Genomic DNA, 20,560 nt, shown 5'->3' on the forward strand with positions numbered 1-20,560 from the left:
GCCAAGGCCTGTTTGCACGTCTTGACGGCTCTAACCCCCACCGCAGTCCTGGAAGGCGGGGGTTGTCGTCACCCCCATGGTGCAGACGAGCACCCAGGGGCTGAGATCTGACTCAAGGAGCCTGCCAGCTCTCACCACTGATTTGTCACCTTTCTTGCTAGAACGGGAGTGGGGGTCCCTTTTCAGGGTGGGCCCTCTCTGTCTGCAGTGCAGGAGACCCAGGTTTGATTCCTGGATCGAGAAGATCCCCTGGAGAAGGGAATGACAAACCACTCCAGGATTCTTGCCTAGAGAATCCCACGGACAGAGGAACCTGGCAGGCCGTGATCCATGGGGTCACAAAGAGTCGGACACGACTGAGCGGCGTGTCTAACACCAACACTAACCTCTCTGTGGAGCCAGGGAAGGTGCCAGGCCTTTTCCGCCCACAAGGATGGTGCAGCCCTTGGCACAAGTGTGGCATCAGGCTGAGGGGCTCTGGCCCCAGCTTGACTGCTGACCAGTGAGGTCTCAGCCAGGTTGCGTCACGGGGGTCCCAGTTTTCGAACTCATATGACGAGAAAACAATACTTGAGCCTTCAAAGATCAAATGATAAAAGGGCAGTAAGCTTTTTGAAAACCACAGACCCCTGTGAAAATCTGAACTTTCAATGCTGCCCTTGACCTCACCTTTAGAGGGAATGGAGCCCCAGGGCGAAAGGTGTCCCCCCTCAGGCCCCAAGCCCACCGCTAGCTGCCTTTAAAAGACCTTGAGGGCAGAGGCTGTGGTCACGTTCCCTGAACCCCTGACTTGGAGAAGGGACAGAAGAGTTAGACATGAGCCTCGGGGGGTGGAGTGGGAAGGGCAGACCTGGTGTGGACGGCTTGGTGTGGACTTGCATGGCTTTAGCCACTAATAACCACAGCTCTTGGGGTCATCCAGTTCCACTTTCTCCTCCTACTCTCTACCCAGCCCAGCAGCAGGTCCTGAGCTTTACTCTCAGCCACCCCCTGGTCCCAGCGTCTCCACCTCCCTACAGTAGCCTTTTCACTGGTCCTCCTGCCTCTGACCTTGTTTGTCTCTCCCCAACCCTGGTCTGTTCCCCAGGCATCAGACAGAAGGAAACTGGTAAAAGCTAAATCTGATTCTTCCAGCGCACTACTCACGTTCCTCCCAGGGCTCCCCATTTCCGCTGAGGAGTCCAGTTCCTTGCCAGGAGGCCCTGTGTGACCTGCTGGCCCTCCCCTCGCCCCTCTGGCCTCACCTCCTACCATTCTTTATCTCCTCCAGCTCTACTGACTTCCTTGCTGTTCTAACCCCAGGGCCTTTGCACCTGCTAGGAATGGTTCCCCACCCCCATCCCCACATTTCCAGTTCTGCTCGAAGGTCCTGACCTCCCCCCATTTCAACTCTAAACTCTTTTTCCACCCCGGCTCCTCCTTGCTCCCTTTCCTCCTCACTTTTGCAGCCTGCCTAATGCTTGTCACCATGTGACAGCCTCTCATCACAGTAGTCATCGTGCTTACTGTCTTCCTCTCCCACTTAGAACATTAACTCTGTAAGCCTAGCGATTTTGTCTGACTCTCTGCTATATTTTATCAACATCCAGGGCAGTGCCTGGCACACAGTAAGTGCACAATACTTATTTACTGAATGAATGAAAAAAAAGTCACCCTTTTGCAACATTCATTCAGTAAATAGCAGAAACACTGAATTCTGTACTCAAGCATCAAACACAGTCACCTGCACACAGCTGATGTCCAATAAATGATGAAGACGCAGCCAGGAGCCGGCATCCTCCCAGAAGAGCGGAGGTCCCAGATCCCTCCCGTCCTCTGTCTCTGGCCCCCTTCCTCTCCTCCTGGTCAACCCTCAGGGTCCAGTTCCACGGTCTCTCCCTCCTTGATTCCCCGTGATGATTCTTCCCTTGGGGTGGTGCCCTCCCTCCTTAGGGATCCGAAGTACAGTCAGAATAGGTGTCAATATTCTCAGCCGGTCACCCCCCGCTTCACTCTTCCTTCATATCAACCACAACCATTTTTTAGTGCCTACTGTGTGCCAATCTCTTCATACACTCTATTTCTAATCCTCGTAACAACCCATTAAATATATAAATGAATCATAACAACCCCAAAATGTATACAATGGAATATTACTCAACTACAGAAAAGGATGCATTTGAGTCAGTTCTAATGAGGCAGACGAAACTGGAGCCTATTATACAAAGTGAAGTTAAGTCAGAAAGAGAAACACCAATACAGTATATTAACACACATATATGGAATTTAGAAAGACGGTAACGACGACCCCATATGCAAGACAGAAAAAGAGACACCGTTTTAAAGAACAGACTTTTAGAGGATGTGGGAGAAGGCAAAGGTGGGACGGACGATATGAGAGAACAGCACCGAAACATGTATGTTACCATATGTAAAGCAGATGCCCAGTGCAAGTTCCATGCATGAAGCAGGGCACTCAAAGCTGGTGCTCTGGGACAACCCAGAGGGATGGGGTGGGGAGGGAGGCGGGAGGGGGTTCAGGATGGGGACACCTGTACACCCGTGGCTGATTCATGTCAATGGATGGCAAAACCACCTTAATACTGTAAAGTAATTAGCCTCCAATTAAAATAAATAAATTATTTTAATTAAAAAAAAACACACATTGAAATAGGTGGTGACTTCTCTGTCTTCTCTGAGACTCAAAGACTCAAACATGTCCAAGGTCACACAGCAGGGAGAAGGCAGGGTCAGATGCAGACCCAGGGGTGAGTCCCTCCCCTGCCCCTCCCTGCCCTGGTGCCCAGTCCAGAGTCATTCCACGGGTGTCACCCCAGCACTCCTGGCCTAAGGGACCAGCTCAGCTCAAACCTGGGCGGGGCCCCGGGAAGCCAGAGCTACGTGCCCTCACCCAGGGTGGACCTCAGCTTCCACAAACGTTCCCCCAGTTCCCCAACCCTCAGGTCACCCAGACATGGACGAGTTCACTGTGCCTGGCCTGGGGCCACACAAGGACCCTCACCAGCCCCTGCTGGGGCTTCCAAGGCAGCAGGAAGGGTCCAGGTCAGCTGGAACATGCTGCCCTTCCGGCCCTCCCTGTGACACCACCCCCAAGCTGACTCCGGGTTCTGTTCACACCTTCCCTGCTGCCTGGGGTGCACGCCGTCCTCCTTCCCACAATTGTCTCTCCCCAAAACTGCCCGGCTTGCCTTTGAGGCCTACCTCATCCCACACCCTGGTGCGGCTCCTCGGCAACACCAGCCATCAACCATGCCTCGCTGTCTCAGGAGGCAGCCTGCTCTCCCCCAGGTCAGCGACAAGAGCAGGTTGGTTACGGGCCCTGCCGCGGGGCCGGACAGGGCGAGCGGGTTCAAATCCCAGCTTTGCCACTTTATGGGTGGTGTGACTTTGGCAAACGGCTTAAACGCTTTGTGCCTCAGTTTCCTCATCTGCAAAATGGAGGTGATGCTACCCCCAACCCCATGGAGTTGGTGTGAGTTCAGCGTTATTATTACTGTGGGTATTATTACCCATACTTCCCAGAGCATCAGAGCTTTTAAAACAGGAGGCCGTCTGGGTAATCTCCCTGGTGTTAGTCCCTCAGTCGTGCCTGACTCTTTGCGACCCCATGGACTGTAGCCCGCCAGGCTCCTCTGTCCATGGGGATTTTCCAGGCCAGAATACAGGAGTGGGTAGCCTTTCCCTTCTCCAGGGGATCTTCGCCACCCAGGGACGAAACCCAAGTCTCCCACATCGCAGGCAGATTCTTTATCCTCTGAGCCACAGAGAAGCATCTCCCTGGATGCCTTCTCCTCTCCGTCTCACCTCTATGGACTACCATCCCCGTAGACTTCTGCTAGGAACTGAACTGTGTCTGCCTCAAAATTTATACGGTGATGCTCTGTCCCCGCGAAGTGATTGCATCTGGAGACAGGCTTTCAGGAGGTGATTAAAGTTAAATGAGTTCACGGGATGAGGTCCTAATCCAACAGGATCGGAGTCCAAGCTAAGAGGAAGAAGGGAGGGCCGCGCCCTCTCCCCAGGCTCCAGCAGAGCACGGGGCTGGGTGAGGACACAGCGGGAAGGCCACCATCGACAAGCCCGGAAGACAGGTCTCACCAGGGCCCCGACATCGATATCGGCCTTCCAGCCTCCAGACTGTGAGAAATCAGGGTCTGCTGTTTAAATCACCCAGTCTGTGGTAGTCTGTTACAGCAGCCCAGCTAAGACTGCTTTCCAGGAGACGATTGGGCTTCATCTAGAACCCCAGGTCTCCAGGTGGGGAAGAGAAGGTCCCAGACCTGGCTTTGTCTGGCCTTCTTCTCTTTGGATCTAAAACCCAGACTACCCAACCTCCATCTCCTATGAGGTGGGTGCCCCAGACAGTCCCCAGAGGGCTTGCCTACAGAAACTATAAACTCCAAGGTGGGGAGGCAGGAAAGGGGTGGAAGCAAATGGGGAGACTGAGGAAGGCAGACCCCCGAGAGACATGGAGCTGAAGGAAATGGGTGGGCTCACCCCAGGGGAAAGGGTGGAAGGGACCCACCCCAGCCGCCCGTGCCTGGCCTCCCCTCCCCGCCGCTCCTCAGACCCCAGACTTCAGCACCTCACCCTCCCCAGCCTTTCCCCTCTTCCTCCAGCCCCACCAGGCCCCAGGCCCTCCCTTCTGCTCCGAGCTCCCGGCTCCCAGGCCAAGCGGGTGGGGCGACATCTCATTAGGCCCACCCATCTCTAGGGAGCCTGGAAGCCCGTTCTGGGTGCTGCAGGCTCGGCAGGGAAGGAGACCAGGCTTCCCGCACAGGGCCTACACTGCAGCGCAGGCAGGAGACCAAGCAGTGGATAAATATCGCTCATCAGATGATTAAGGATAACAACAGTTAAAGAAAAGCAAGTAGGAAAGAGGGAAGTTGGGGCAGCCTCAGGTAACGACCAGCTGACCTGGTAGACACACACCCCGGCTCCCTGCCTTCCTGGGGGCTTGTCTGGGGCGCGTCCTACACTGCTTCTCTGAGGGGCCCGCTGGATGGAGCTGCCACTGCTAATCAAGAACGATTCCTGCCTCACCTCCACACACTCAGTGTTTCCAGGGACCACCTCCCAGTGACCCACTATAATCACAGCCCTGACTCAGGCTCCACAGACGGGGTGGGAGCTGGTGGGAAGACAGGGCCCCGTCCTCTCTGCTGTGGGTGCGTCTCCTTGAGACCACTTATCCCACAGGCGGATGCTCTGTCCTGACAAGGTGTGTCCTGTCCCGAGCCCTCCGCATCTCCAGTCTGGAAGGCCAGGAACCAGGTCTGCCCCCTCTGGGGGTGATACTCCTGGGGCGTGCACTGCAGGTTTTCCCGAAGGCATGGAACTCTGACCAGGAAGGAGGGGCCCTCCACCCCGAGCAGCACTGGGGGTGGAGGGCACGCAGCTCACTCTCCGCCCCTTCCTGGCTGAGGAGAGCTCTCCCGGCCACGGCTGGGCCAGAGAAAGGCAAGAAGCACACTCAGTCCTTGAAGGACATCTTGTCCTACTCGATGCACTGGGGCAACTGCCCAGTCCCCGGGGGGCGGGGTGGGCAGTGGGCATTGCATCCCTTCCCTTGTGAGGCTGAAACCCACCTTCTCGTCACCCTGCAGAGGCAAGGGGGCCAGCCACTGAACCAAAGACTCCTGGCTTGAATTGCAGCCCTGCTCCTTTCTGTGCAGCTCTGGTGCCTCAGATGGTAAAGCGCCTGCCTACAATGCGGGAGACCTGGGTTCGAAACCTGGGTCGGGAAGATTCCCCTGGAGAAGGAAATGGCAACCCACTCCAGTACTATTGCCTGGAAAATCCCATGGACAGAGGAGCCTGGTGGGCTACAGCCCATGGGGTTGCAAAGAGTCAGACTCGACTGAGCGACTTCACTCACTCACTTCCATGCTACAGTGTGAGCAAGCCGGAAACCCCTGTGCCTCAAAGAGCTGACACTCTAAAGGTCTGGCAAGACAAGAAACTGGACGAAAAAGTAAATGATCAAGTGTGTTAGAAGGTGACCAAAGCCCTGGGGAAGAACAGGGGACAGGGAGGGATGGTGGGGGCTAAGGAGTGGTTCTGTTTTATACAGGCTGGTCGGAGAAGGCCGTTCTCAGAAGGTGGCATTTGAGCAGAGTCCTGAAGGAGGTAATGGAGGGCGCCACGCAGATATCTGGAGGAAGAGTGTTCAGGCCACGGGAACAGCCGGTGCAAAGGCCCTGGGGCGAAGCACAGCTGCCAGGGTTGAGGAACAAGGGGGCCACATGGCTGGAGCAGAACTAGTGAGGGGGAAGGCAGAAGTCAGGGAGGCTGACTGGGAGGTGATACAGACATGTGGCAGCTTGTAGGTCAGAGGGGGGCCTGTGACTTCCCCCCATCGAGTGAGACAGGAACCACTGCAGGGTGTGAGAAGAGGTGGGGTGTGAACTGACTTGGTTTTCAAAAGATCCCTGGCTGCTGGGGGAGGCGAGGGGGAGCGTGTACTACAGGGGGCACCTGCTGGCAGGCAGCTGCAGCCCCCCACCACCCCAGTGATGGAAGATAGGGACTCAGAGCAAGGCAGTAATGTCGGAAGCTGGCCAGAGGTCCTTGGAATTGGGAGATACTGACTTTGGGGCCAAGAGGATTTGCTGATGGTTTGGATGTGAAAGCGAGGGGTCAAGGTGGTGCTGGGGTTTGGGCCTGAGTGCCTGGCGGGGGCGGGGGTGCTGCTTCTTGAGATGGGGAGCACAGCGGGAGGACCAATTTAAAGAAGCCTGCAGCTCAGCTTTGGAGCCCTGAGAACCAAGTGGAGATGTGGCTTCCTCTCCCCAGACCTCCTACACCGGGGGCACGAGGGGAGGGCCAGCCCAGGCCAAACTGTTCCAGTCCCGGGGCCTCTGATGCTCCTGCAGCCACGCTTCAGCTGCTTCCGCTGCAGGGAAGGCTGCGGGGGGGTGGGGCCCAGGCGCCCTGGGCTGTGAGCCCACTGGGTGTGATAGGATGAGGCTTCCATTCCTGTGCGATGACTGCCCCAGAGTCTGGGGGCAACAGTGTAGGAGAGACAGAGCGAGCAAACACAGAGCCCAGGACGTGTGGGACAGAGAAAATGGTGAAGGGGATTGTGGCCTAGAGAAGGCCAAACAGGAGCGGGAGTTCGGGGGAAGGGTAGGCTCTTTCCAACTTCCGCCAAAAGAGTCTGCCCACCAGGCCTCACTGGCTCCTGTCCTGATGGGGATGGGATGGAGGCTGGTCGGAAGGAGAGTGCCAGGGCTCGGAGACAAGGGGGTGCACACGAGTTACTGGGTTGCTGGCTTCTGAGCAAATCTGCACCTCCCCACCCAGTTCCTGCCACCCCCAGGCCCAGCCTCTCACCTGGGCCTTTAACCCCAAAGTAGGAGACCTCTGTACCTATATTCAGCAAGTGCAACTGTGGTTTGCAGAAATGAATGAGTGGAGCTTCTCAGCACGCTTCCCCTGACCCCATCACCTCGGCCCTGTCCCAGGTCCTCTCGCCCCTGAGTGCCCATGGAAGGGGGAGCTCCAGTGCGGTGCCGAGACCCAGCCAAGGAGCCAGCCCAGCTCTCAGGGGCTGCTGGGGACAGAGGGCAGGCGGGAGAACGGGGCAGACCCTTCAGGTCCTAAGCCCCCTGGGCAGGCTGGAGGTTGACACGGCACCCCCTGCCCCCTTGGGCTGGGATCTCCCCCCACGCTGGCCGAGGCCCTTCAGCTGTGGCCCAGGGCTCCCCCCTCCATCCCTGGGCCGGTGCTCTGCACCCACTGCTCTGCCGCAGGCCCTCCTGCCTGCTCTGTGCCCACAGCCAGGCAATGCCACCCAGCTCCTCCCCAGGCCCAGCCCCACCCCCTCCCAGGCAGCAGCAGAGGCTCCTCTGCAGTGCCCCAGCTCCCCCAGCAGCGTCTGAGTCCATCCCGGGAGCCACGATGCAGAGGGACAGAGAGGGGAAGGGAGGGCCTTGGGAACCCCACCCCATCGAGGCCGGCCCCTACCCAGCATGGAGACCCTGGGCCTGCTAATGGGGCAGGTGGGACAGGGCCCTTTGGGAGATCTGGGGGAACTGGGTCTACAGGGAGAGCAAGGAGGGGAAGGGCCTGAGCCTGGGGGAGAAGACAGGTCTCCTCCCTGACCCCGGGTCTAACCCAGGCCCTGAGACCACGGGGCCAGCAGGGAGACTGCTGGTGTGGGGGTAGGAGGTGGGCCTGCTTGTTCCCTATGGCCGGGGCCTAGGACTGCCCTGAGCTGGGGTGGGGGACATCCTCACCCACCCCCCACCCCGACCTCCAAGCCTCAGCCTGGGAAGCAGCAGCACCACGGGCTCCTGGAAGCTCTGGCGCCCTGGGCCCACTCTGCGAGGGAAGGGGCACTTCTCTGGTAAGGACCTGTGGCAGGACGGAAGCGCAGAGGGGGCAGTAACAGGGACAGTCCTCCTGATGGGGAGGACCCAGCTTCTGCAAAGGGCCTCTGGGGACGCAGGCTGCGCCCCACCAGGTCCACTGGCCCCAGGGCTTGGCGCCCGGTCCTGCCGGTGGGAAGGCAGGAGCGGACGCCGGCCCCAGTCTCCGGACAGCCTCTTCCAGCTGTCCCCACCGAGATGCCTACCTGGGCCCGTCTGGGCACCAAGCCCGGGGCACGGAGGCGCGCGCGGCCCCCGCTGGGCCAGGCCGGGGCCGGAGGGGCCGGCTGCCCTCCTCCTGCTCCGTGGCGGCGGGCGGGGAGAGGGCCTGGCGCCTGGGCCGGGGGCTCTGTCCTCCTGGGTTCCCTCCACCACTCGCTCGCGAACGCGGCGGCTCCAGGGCTGCAGACACCGGCTCCCCGCCGCCCGCCGCCCGCCGCCGCCTCCTCCCCGTCCCTCCTCCCGACCCGCCTCCTTCTGCCGCCCACCTCCGTCTGCTCGTTTCCATGGCAACTGGGCAATGCCGGCTCAGACAGCCTCCCTCCCGCGGACACCAGGGGACGCCCGCCTCCTGCGCGGCGCCCGCATCCCCGGGCGGGCACGCGCACGCTTCATCTTCCCGGGCTCCGACAGCCACGCCCCGCGCCGGGGCGGGGCGAGGGGACGGGGTCCCCAAGACCCTGCCTCCCAACTTCAAGACTCTGGAAGTTGCGTCCTTTCCACATGCTCCCCTCAGGTCCTGAAAATGCTACGGCCTGTCGCTCTGCAGAACATTTCTATTTGCTTAATCATTCATTCTCAATCACTTCTCAATTTCAAACTTTTGAGATTTTTCTGGGTCAGGCCAAGTGTAAGATGCTCCTCTACGATCTCATTCCAAGAGATTCCATACCCATTTTACAGATTGGAAACTGAGGCCCATAGTAGTAAAACCACCTGTCTGGACATCCAAGGCTCCCGGGCTCCTTATTGGCAGCCAGGCCTTGCGATTCTAATTCTGGTGCTGCTCCCACAGGCCAGAGCTGTCCCGCACGCCCCACAGCAAACATGTACTGCACATGTATGACCCATCCACACCAATACTTGTCCATGCACATGTGCATGCCAATGACACACTTACATATACAAACACTCATTACGTGTATTTGCACATGTGCATTTCCACACGTCTGTGTACTTACCTATACGTGTACAGATAACACACACATACATATACTGTAACACTACTATTAGTGTACACATATCTTTGACATGTGTACACACATCTACACGAATCCAGAACATACAATGCATAAACTCTTCCCCCACAAAACTGCAGCTGTACACACAAGCCCCCAACGCTGGCCTCATGGGAGGGGATTGGTGGCACAAGTGAGTGTCCCAGCCAAGGGACTGAACAACGAGCCCCTTTCTAGGAGAGGATCTGTCTGCTCCTCTGGACACTAATCTGCCTGCGGTCTCTCGGTCTGCTGTGGGGGGCCTGGAGGGGACTGTGGGAGGGTGGGGAGATGGGTCCACCTCCTCAACTCCCTCTCTCTCATTCTGAAAAGTCCTCTGCCTGGTCCAGACTAGATCCCACCTACAGCCCCTCAGCCTAGGCAGCTCACAGATTTCCCTCCATCCCCCTAGTTGTTGTCCAGTTCTGGTACCTGGAATCAAGACAGGATTGAACAAAATAGACCCCCTTCCCCCCAAAGAATTCCAGACTTCAGAGAGTCCTGCCACCCACCAGGAGGGATAGGTAACACCCAGTGGGGGCCAGGGGAGGGGGTCTTTAGGTCAAGAAGGGAAAGGGGCCCAGGACACACAGTGTTCCCCATGGGAGCGCTACCCTCAGCCCAGGACAGCCTCAGGAAGACCTCAGGCAGGGTCACTGCAGGCCCCGTGCCCCAGGGCAATACCCAGGGACCCCGCACAGCCCAGAGAGGGCACACACAATCAGAAAGTGTGTGGACCCACCAAAAATTAAGCCAAAAAGTGCCTGTTAATACAGTGACAGCTGCTTCCACAGTTCATCCCATCTAAAACCCTCTCGGTCATAAGTCTGCTGCCAATTAAACCAAGACATGCTATTAATACAGATCGTATGAAGCACCCTAATATCAGTGATGTCAAAAATGAGGGGGAAATCATCTTGGAACAGATGAAATGGGGCACTTCATTCATTCACTGGATATTGACTAGGTACCCACTATGTGCCTGGGGTTCTACATGCTGGGATGCAGGCCACCAGCAAAACAAAGTCTCTGCCCTCAGGGGTGACGGGCTAGTGGATGTACTGGACACTTGTTCTCTTGCAGCATCTCTGTGAGGCTCCAGGACTGATGAGGAAAGAGGCTCTGAGTGGTTGAACAATTTGCCCAAGAGGACAAAGGCAGAAAATGCCTGGGCTGGGATTTGAACTCCCTGCCTGCCAGGCTTATCCCTTGGGTTCCATTAGGAAAGATCTGACTGGGAAACATGGTAACAGCCACCCATTTTCTAAGAGGATGCTTCTCATCCTTAGATCAAGGCAAGACAGGGTCATATGTACTTGAATATGTCAAAGAGTGCACATGAGTGAGGACCCCCCCAAACAACCTCAGAGGTGACTTCCAGCCTGGCCTCCTTGGGCCAAAAGCCTGATGCTGGGTGTCCCCAGACCTGGAGGTCCTCAATAGTCACTGAGGTCCACACCCAGGCCAAGAGAGCGGGGATGCCTGGTGCCTGAGAGGAGAGGTTCCCAGGAGAGCTAGCGGGCAGGGAGGGATTGAGTTCCCAGGCCCTGTAAGCAGAGCCCCCGGCCCGCCTGCCAGCCCCCAGCCTCGGATCATCTTTCTCCTAAACAGCCAGCTCCAACCAGGGATATCAAAGACAGCTGCCCCCCGCCCACCTCCATCAGCCTGATCCGGCCCCATCTGCTGTTGGGAGGGTCCCCAGGAGAGGTTCATGAGGGAAGAAGACAACAAGATTGGACAGACTTAATTTTTGTCAAAGTTGACATTGATAAGAGACCCCCTAAAGCAGCAAACGGAGAAGGCGATGGCACCCCACTCCAGTACTCTTGCCTGGAAAACCCCATGGATGGAGGAGCCTGGTAGGCTGCAGTCCATGCAGTCGCGAAGAGTCGGACACGACTGAGTGACTTCACTTTCACTTTTCACTTTCATGAATTGGAGAAGGAAATGGCAACCCACTCCAGTGTTCTCGCCTGGAGAATCCCAGGGACGGGGGAGCCTGGTGGGCTGTCGTCTCTGGGGTCGCACAGAGTCGGACACGACTGAAGCGACTTAGCAGGAGCAGCAGCAGCAAAGCAGCAAAAATACCGGTAACAGGTTACACCTGTCAGCCTGTGCCCTTTGAAACTGCCCCATCTTTATCTCCTACCTTCCTTGTCTCCTTCTTCCCACATGGACCCCCATTCAGGGGAAAATTGTCCCCTGCCAATTTTTTTGTCTTTTGGTGTTTTTTTGCGGGGGAACCTTAGTTCCCCAACCAGGGTTCGAACCTGAACTCCCTGCAGTAGAAGAACGGAGCACTGGACTGCTGGGGAAGTCTCTTGTCGGTTCTGTGGCAACTTTCCTCTGCATGTTACCTGAGCTAGAAAAACATCAAGGAGTTGCCATCTGCAGCCTCCACTACTGTACTTGTAGGCCCCAGACAGGCCCAGGGACACTCCCTAATCCACACACACACACACCCGTGTACACACACACACACACACACACACCCCCCCTGTGCCCGACCTCCTGGACCTTAATCTTGTTCCAGTCCCACAGGTTGGATCAGTCTACAAATAAGGAGGGGGCCTTGCCCAGGCCACAGGGCCGCTGCTCTCGTGGCCCCCAGAGAAGCCAATCCCTTTTGTCACCGTCTCCTTCTCCAACCCAAAAGAGCATCGTGGTCCCCACCCCCCACCCCCCATCCCCCGCCCCAGCCCAGCAGTAATCCTCCCTGTTCCCCAGTGCTGCGCAAACACAATCAGGACTCATTAACTGCTGCTTTGCATCTCATTTGCATAATGCCCTCATGACTGTCAAAGTACCAGAATCCTCCCCTAGCCTCTGCCCCTGACAGGTGGGGCTGGCCAGCAACGGAGAAATAACCTGGACAAGGCTCTTCTGAGGGTTAGTGAAGGGGACCAAACAAGGGGGGGTGGGGATGACCAGAGGCAGAAAATCAACAGGCGCTTCAAGTTTCAGACCCTGAAAGCCCCCAGAGGAGGGGCAGTTGAAACCTACTGAGAGTGTGCTAAGGCCAGGCACCATGCACCATGCTTTACACACGTCACCACTTGCTTTCCACAACGAACAGGTGTGAAAACCAGTTCAGCGCAGTAACGGCCTCACTATTCAAAGCCTGGGTCTCAGAACCCACAGCCTGGGCATCCCCTGGGAGCTGGGAGGACCACCAGCCTCTCAGGTCCCACCCCAGACCTCCAGATCAGAGTCTGCATTGTCACAAGGTCCCAGGAGATTAGAGTCTTGGGGACTTGGCCTGTGAAACAGCCTGAAGATGATGCTGGTGTCAGAACAGAGGCATGTGCCCAAATCCCATGTCAGTGTCTTTAATACGTTTAACAGATGTTTCCCGAGCACCTACTACACGCAGCACAGCTCTAGGCAGTGGGACACAGCACAGAACCATGAGATGACCCCATGGATGTTTCACGCCAAAGCGGGAGACACACAATAAATACAGTAAAAGTTCAAGTGGCTCTGGGTACCATCAAGAAAAATGATGTGGGTAAAGGAATAGAGGATGAGTGGGGGCCATTTTAGAGTCCTTTTTTTTTAATGCTTGACTTTTAACTTAATTCTTTAATTTTTTATTTTTTGGCCATGCCATATGGCATATGGGATCTTCATTCCCTGACCAGGGCTCAAATCCATGCCCCCTGCAGAGAAAGAGTGGAGTCTTAACCACTGGACCACCAGGGAAGTCCCTAGAATCCCTCTTTGAAGAGGTAACATCTGAACAAAAAGGGAAAAGGGAAAAGGAGGTATAAAAGGGAAAGGGAAGTATGTGATGATTGGGGGGAAAAGTGTTTCTGGCAGAGGGAACAGCATGGTCACATTGTCCTCAAGTGGGAGCAAGCTAGGCACACTGCTGCTGCTGCTGCTAAGTCGCTTCAGTCATGTCCGACTCTGTGCGATCCCAGAGACGGCAGTCCACCAGGCTACCCCATCCCTGGGATTCTCCAGGCAAGAACACTGGAGTGGGTTGCCATTTCCTTCTCCGATGCCACACTGAAGACACCCAAAACTGAATGGATGGGTGGACGGGTGGGTGGGTAGGGGTAGGAACAGAGAACAGGCCGGGGCTAGGTCCTGTAGGGTCTTGTGGACCATGGTGAGGATCTGGATTTCATTCTAAGCAAGAAAGGAAGCCACTGGTATTTTTGAGCAAGGGTGGGGAAGAGATCCAGTCAATGTTTTCAAAAGATCACTGCGGCTTTGATGTGGAAAACCGACTAGAAGGAGGCAACAGCTGAAATGAAGAGACCAGTTGAGAGGCTTTTGCAATATTTACTCCCAACAGGAATGAGTGTGTGTGGCCACTGAAACCTATGACCAAGAGCACTTGTAGCAGCTTTGCTCATAATAGCTACAAACTGGAACCAACCCAAATGCATATCCTCAGAGGGACTGATCAATAAATCATGGGGTTATTGCAAGCAGTTGAGATCACTTGCTTTTTCACTGCTGTCTAGGACTCCACAGTGCAAATTCTACTGTGTGGTTTGCTTGCACAGCTGAATACTATATAGCAGTGAAAACACCCAGCTACACACAAGTACATGGAAAACATCTCAAGACATCATGATGAGCAAGAGAAGCCAGACTTAACAGAGCACACTAAACGGACTCTATTTATATGAAGTTCAAGAACAGGCAAATCTAGATTCCTGGTTCCTGGGCAAGATGGAGTAAATGTACTTGTCCCTCCTCCTTCTGCAAAGTCCAGCTAAAAGTCCTGGACATAAACAAATATAAGACTCTAAAAGGGGAGAAAAGAAGACAGGCTGACTAGAGACCTCAGAACCCAAAGAATGACAGGACAGTGAGTTCTCTGGGTTTTCTTTTCAGCCGATATATCACAGGTGTGCGGCTGGAGAAGTCAGCAACCCAGGAAGACCAATGAGTATGGACAATAACAGCCCTCAAAAAAGCCTCCTCTCTTCAGCCAAAGAATTAGGAGAGGTGCAGTTTAGCAAGATTTTTAAAAGAAGAAATGCCCAACTGTAGCCAAACACCATGGGAGAAAACTGCACCCCAGCCCTACCCACTCCCATGAGCAGGGGTTGAGTGGGGAGCCCTGCCTGGCAGTAACCAGCACCCCAGCCCCTGAGACAGGCTGGGACCCGGGGCCCTCTGCTGCAGCGCTGCAATGTTTGCACCTGGACACACCGCTCCTTGAGCGACAAAATACAATGAAACTGTATGGGACTTGGGGCAAATTCTGGACCAAAAGATACAAAGAGACCAAAAAACCCACCTGTGACTTTTGAAGAGCCTGAAGCAAAAACAGGGCCTTGGGAGCAAAGGCAGTTACTATGCATGCTCCCTGCACACACCACCACCTAAAGGTGGGCAAAACACCTAAGTGACCCCTCTGGCCAGACCCCTGGATACACCCCCACCCTCACCCCATATAAGGGACAAGCTCACCGCCCTCAGGGAGCAAACAAGCAAGGGAATCTGTTGTTTTGTTCTTGCTGCCCCTCTCTGCTGCAGCAGAGGTCCCCATTAAAGCCTGTCTGAATTTCTTGTCTGGCGCTAGTCGATTTCTATTGATTGGGGAAGATCAAGAACCCTGGTCACTAACACCCCACCACGAGGGTGTGAGTTGGCTGGGTTCCACTCGGTGGTTCATTTCCATGTGCCTCAGCTGGGGCTGGAATGTCCAAAGCAGCTTCTTCATTCACAGGACTGAGATGCCGGGATGGCCGGCAGCTGGCTGAGAACCTGTCTCTCCCCCTCGCCCCCTCCCCTCCCTGCCCTTATCCCCACGTGGTCTCTCCCGCCAAGTACCTGGCCCTACTTATATGGTAGCTCAGGGTTTCAAGAGCATATGGTCCAAACGGACAAGTTTCAATGTGTGCGTGTGTCGTGCTCAACTCTTTGTGACCCCGTGGACTGTAGCCCACCAGGCTTCCCCGTCCATGGAACCTTCCAGGCAAGAATACTGGAGTGAGTTGCTGTTTCCTACTCCAGGGAATATTCCCGACCCAGGGATCGAACCCGAGTCTCTTGCATCTCCTGCACTGGCAGGCAGATTCTTTACCACTGAGCCATCTGGGAAGTCCTCCAAGGTGTGAGCATTTAGCTCTCAAGCCTCTGCTTCCATCATGCTGGCCAACATCTCACTGGCCAAAGCAAGCCAATGGCCAAGCCCAGAGTCCGTGCAGGGAGGTTGGCGAGGGTTACACCAGGGTGTGAGTAACAAGAGCTGGGGTTTCCAGATGGGGGTGGGGAGCTCCAGGGTACCAGGATAGGTCTATGAGGGGACCCAAGACTTTGCATTTTTTTTTATAACCTTCTTTCCAGGTAGCTCCGCACTATGATAGACAGCCCAGGGAGCGCACCTGGAGCACTGCTCCTAGCCTGTAATGCCTGTTCCATGACACTGTGATCAAAGAGGCTTTTGCATCTCCCTAATGTTCGCGCTGCGATCAAAGGGAATGCCGCAGTCACAACCGCTGTTCCAGGGGGTGGACAGCCCGGGGCAGACACACACACACTGGGACACAGGAAGGCCGCTCAGGCACTGGCCTCTCCCATCAATCTGAAGCTCCAGCTTTTGGTCCTATCTTGGCCCCATTCCAGCCCAGAGACCTGACCTGGGTCTCCCCTCTCTCCTTCAAAGTGAGGGGGTTAGACTATCTAACCTCTGCACCACTCAGGGACCTTTTACATATTTTTTGACCAAGGAAACCCCCATTTTGAAAGATTTTAATCTATCCAACAGACTGCACATGTTTTTCAATTGGAAAACAAATTTACTTTTTACTCAATTATCAGGTCGAGCTTCTGACCGGCATGGTATAATCAACATTTCCACACTGAACTGAGAAAATTCTCACCAAAAGCAAAGAGCTCTGAAGTACTGGACGGGCTGGGTTGCCTCAACTGGGAAATGCTCAACAAGGCGACAGGTTTTTGCAACATTCAAAACAACCGAGCCTCAGGAATTCCCTGACAGTTTAGTGGTTAGGACTCCGTGCTTTCACTGGCAAGGGCCCAGGTTCGATCCCAGGTTGAGGGAACTAAGATCCCATAAGACGCACAGCAAGGTCAAAAAAACCCCAAAATAACCAAGCCTCAGGACTTCCCTTGTGGTCCAGCGGTTAAGTATCTGCCTTCTAATGAAGGGGACGTGGATTCCATCCCTGGTCAGGAAAGTACGTCCCACATGCCGTGGGCTAACTAGGCCCACACGTGGCGACTAGAGAAAGCTTGCGCACCACCAAGAAGACCCAGCACAGCCAAGATAATGATAATTTTTTAAAAAAGAAATATGTTTTTAAAAAAATAACCAAGCCTTTCTCTGGAATCTGGGGCTGGGGAGCAACTGAGATCGGCCGGACGAGGAGCCCTCTAAGTAAGAACCCGTCCAACTCCAAGCAAGCTGTGTGGTCAGTACCTCTCGGAGCTGCCATGAGCCGGCACACTGCTGAGCACCATGGGGACAGCTCGGGGCATCTAAGGTAACACGGCTCATGACAGTGGCCACTGGTGCCATTTGACTATTCAAATTTAAGTTAAATAGAATCAAATACATTTGAAAATACTATTCCTAAAACAACAACAACAAAATAATTCCTCAGCTGTACTAGCCACATCTCGTGTGTTCAACAGCCGCATGTGGCTAACAGCTACCGCCTTAGTGTCGAAACTGCTCACTTGCACCACCGCAGAAAATTCAGACGGAGCTAGGAGGTCTGCTTCATGCAAAATGGGGTGTGCCCGGCGTCACACACTTGACTGGGGCCCCCAAAACAAGTTCTCTACACATTACAGTCTAGTTGCTCCCCTGCTCCTATGACACAGCGGGGCTGCATTTCTCCAACAGAAAAAAAAAAGTGGCTCCAAAGTACCGCGAAAATCACACTCAGGGATGCAGCCAACCTTTAAAATCATGTGCTACGTTTAGAGAGAGATGATTAATCTCCTGACAAAACTGCATTACCAAGAATATCTGGAGTAAACCACCAAGTATGATCCCTGTCAACATCCCTCCGCCAGGATCCCCCACCTCCCCCCAAAAAAAGGAAGGGAAGGAGGGACTGGGTGTTTGCTCACCCTGACATATGGAAACCTTTTTGACCCTGCCAGCCCCATACTTGGCATTCTGTAGTGTCTCTCTATTTCTAAAGAACGGGCTTCTCCACCAGGGGGTAGGGTGAGAAAGATGGAGGGGATGTCTGATTTACTGTGAAAGTAATTTCCAGGAGCAGACACTGTTGGTTGTCTGACCAACAGCCATTCCTCTTTGGCTCGTGCTGACCAGAATCCTGATTACATAACAAGTGACTCAGAAGAAATGATGGTCGGCCCAAGGCGGGGGCCCTCAACCCCCACACTCCTGACATTTGGGGCCAGATCGTTCTTTGTTGGGGGGCTGTCCTATACACTGCAGATGCTGGGTAACATCCCTGGCTCTACCCACTAGATGTCAGTAGCGTCTACACTCCCGCACCCTCCCCACTCCCCCCGACCCCACTCCCCCCCCACCCCACCCCCAGCCATTATAACAACCAAAAACCTCTGCAGACATTGCTGAATGCCCTCTGGGAAGCAAAATCAACCCAGACTGAGAACCACTGGTCCAAGATATACACTCTAAGCCAGTGGTTCTCAGACTTGAACATTCATCAGAATCACCTGGAAGACTTGTTAAAACACACATTGCTGGGCCTCACCCCGAAGTTTCTTTCTGATTCAATATGTCCATAGAGGGGCTCAAGAATGTGCCTTTCTATTGAGTGCTCAGGTGAGGCGGATGCTCCTGGTCTAGGGACCCCACTTGAAGAGCCACTGGTCTGGGACTTCCCTGGTGGTCCAGTAGTCAAGACTTCGCTTTCCAGTGCTGGCAGTGTGGGTTCGATTGCTGGTCAGGGAGCTAAAATCCCACCTGCCTCGTGGCCGAAAAACCAAAACATAAGACAGAAGTAATACTGTAACAGATTCCATAAAGGCTTTAAAAATGGTCCACACCAAAAAAAAAAATCTTTAAAGGAAAAATGACTCCCCACTCCCCGCCTTCCCTCCAGCCCTTGGCAACCACCGTTCTACTTTCTATGCCTATCAGTTTGCCTAGTCTGGGCACCTCATATTAAGTGGAATCTCTAACACTCGTCCGTTCGTGCCTAGTTTCTTTCACTCAGCATGATTTCAGTGTTCGTCCGTGATGCAGCATGTACGAGAATTTCATTCCTTTTGTTTGTCTGTTTGGCTGTGCTGGGTCTTTGTTGAAAGCTCGGACTTCTGTAGTTGCGGAGAGCGGGCACTACTCTTCGCTGCAGTGCACGGGCCTCTCCTTGAGGTGGATCCTCGTTTCAGAGCACAGGCTCGAGGAGCGTGGGCTTCAGTATTTGCAGCACATGGGCTCAGTAGTTGAGGCATATGGGCTTAGTTGCCCCGCGGCATGTGGAATCTTCCCCGATCAGGGATCAAACCCACGTCCCCTTGCATTGGCACGCAGATTCTCATCCACTGTACCACCAAAAAAGTCCTTCACTTCTTTTTAAGGCTGAACACTTTTTTGTCACGTGGATTTACCACACTTTGTCCATTCATCCACCAATGGACATTTGGGTTGTTTTCACCTTTTGGCTATGGTTAATAATGCTGCTATGAACACTGGCGTTTCAGTATGTTTCAGTCCCTGCTTTCAATTCTTTTGAGTAGAGACCTAGAAGTGGGAATTTTTTTTTTATCATATTCTGTGTTTAATTTTTGATGAACCATCATATTGTTTTCCACAGCAGCTGTACCATTTTACATTCCCATCAACAATGCAGAAGGGTTCCAATTTCTCCACATCCTCACCAACACTTGTTATTTTCTGCTTTTTTTGATAATGGCCATCCTAATGGGTATGAAGTGGTATCTCATTGTAGTTTTGATTTGCATTTCCCTAATGATTAATTGGGGAATTATTGAACATCTTTTCATGTGCTTATTAGCCATCTGTATATCTCCTTTAGAGAAATGTCTATTCAAGCCCTTTGCTTATTTTTTAAATTGGTTGTTTGGTTCTTTGTTGTTGAGTTATAGGAGTTCTCCATACGTTCTGAACATTACTCCCTGGTCAGATACATCATTTGCAAATATTTTCTCTCATGCTTTTCACTCTCTTGATAGAGTTTTAAATTTTGATAAAGTCCAATTTATATATTACCGCCCTGGTAGCTTAGCTGGTAAAGAATCTGCCTGCAACGCAGGAGACCCAGCTTTGATCCCTGGATTGGAAAGAACCTCTGGAGAAGGAAATGGGAGCCCACTCCAGTATTCTTGCCTGCAGAATCCCATGGACAGTCCATGGGGTTGCAAAGAGTTGGACTGAGTGACTAACGCGGGCACTTTATGTATTTATTTTTTCTTTGGTTGCCTGTGCTTTTGGCATCATATCCAAGCAACCACTGCCAAATCTCATGTCATGAAGACTTCCGCCTACATTTTCTTTGAAGACTTTTATCACTTTAGTTCTTACATTTATGCCTTTGATCCATTTTTGTACACGGTGTAACGTAAGGGTCCAACTTTATTCTTTTGCACGTGGATGTCCAATTTTCTTACCTAGAACACTTTTAAAACTCAAGTCCAGCCTCACCCTAGACTCTGTGTGGTGGGCCCAGGCACCAGCAATCCCCAGGTCCTCAGGTGGTGCCCAAGGGCATCCCAGGCTAGGAACCACTGCCCTACTGCACTTCTTAGTCCTTCTTAGTCCCAGGTCATCTCGTGTTGGTCTGTCTCCCCACTTTCTAGCACAAGGCATGGCCCATGAGGTATTCAACGGGGTTTATGCTGGGCCTGGTGTGGGATATCATAGCCTTGGAACTTCTCAGTCACATGGGTTCCATGCCCAGGGCTGTGACAGGTACATCTGAGGAGATGAAGCAGAATCAGCCGCAGGCTCAGCCCCAGGAAGCGTGGGTGGCCTCAGGAGAGATTACAGAGTCTGATGGTAACGGACTGCTGGAA

General features: G+C 54.0%; 1 protein-coding gene across 3 annotated transcripts in view; it reads right to left on the minus strand.

The window, feature by feature from the left end:
* The window catches only part of PACSIN1 (protein kinase C and casein kinase substrate in neurons 1), a 64,258-nt gene that overhangs the window by 19,653 nt on the left and 24,045 nt on the right, over positions 1-20,560 (minus strand). The window contains exon 1 of one of the 3 annotated variants that reach the window (XM_025271417.2): positions 8,861-8,879. The exons of 1 other annotated variant lie outside the window; for it this stretch is intronic. The gene's annotated coding sequence lies outside the window, so the exon portion shown is untranslated. Of the gene's footprint in view, positions 1-8,578; positions 8,819-8,860; positions 8,880-20,560 lie in introns of those variants that run through there. One more of the 3 variants, XM_006050348.3, reaches the window with a different exon arrangement.

This window comes from Bubalus bubalis, chromosome 2 (genome assembly GCF_019923935.1).
Source record: "Bubalus bubalis isolate 160015118507 breed Murrah chromosome 2, NDDB_SH_1, whole genome shotgun sequence".
NCBI lineage: Eukaryota > Metazoa > Chordata > Mammalia > Artiodactyla > Bovidae > Bubalus > Bubalus bubalis.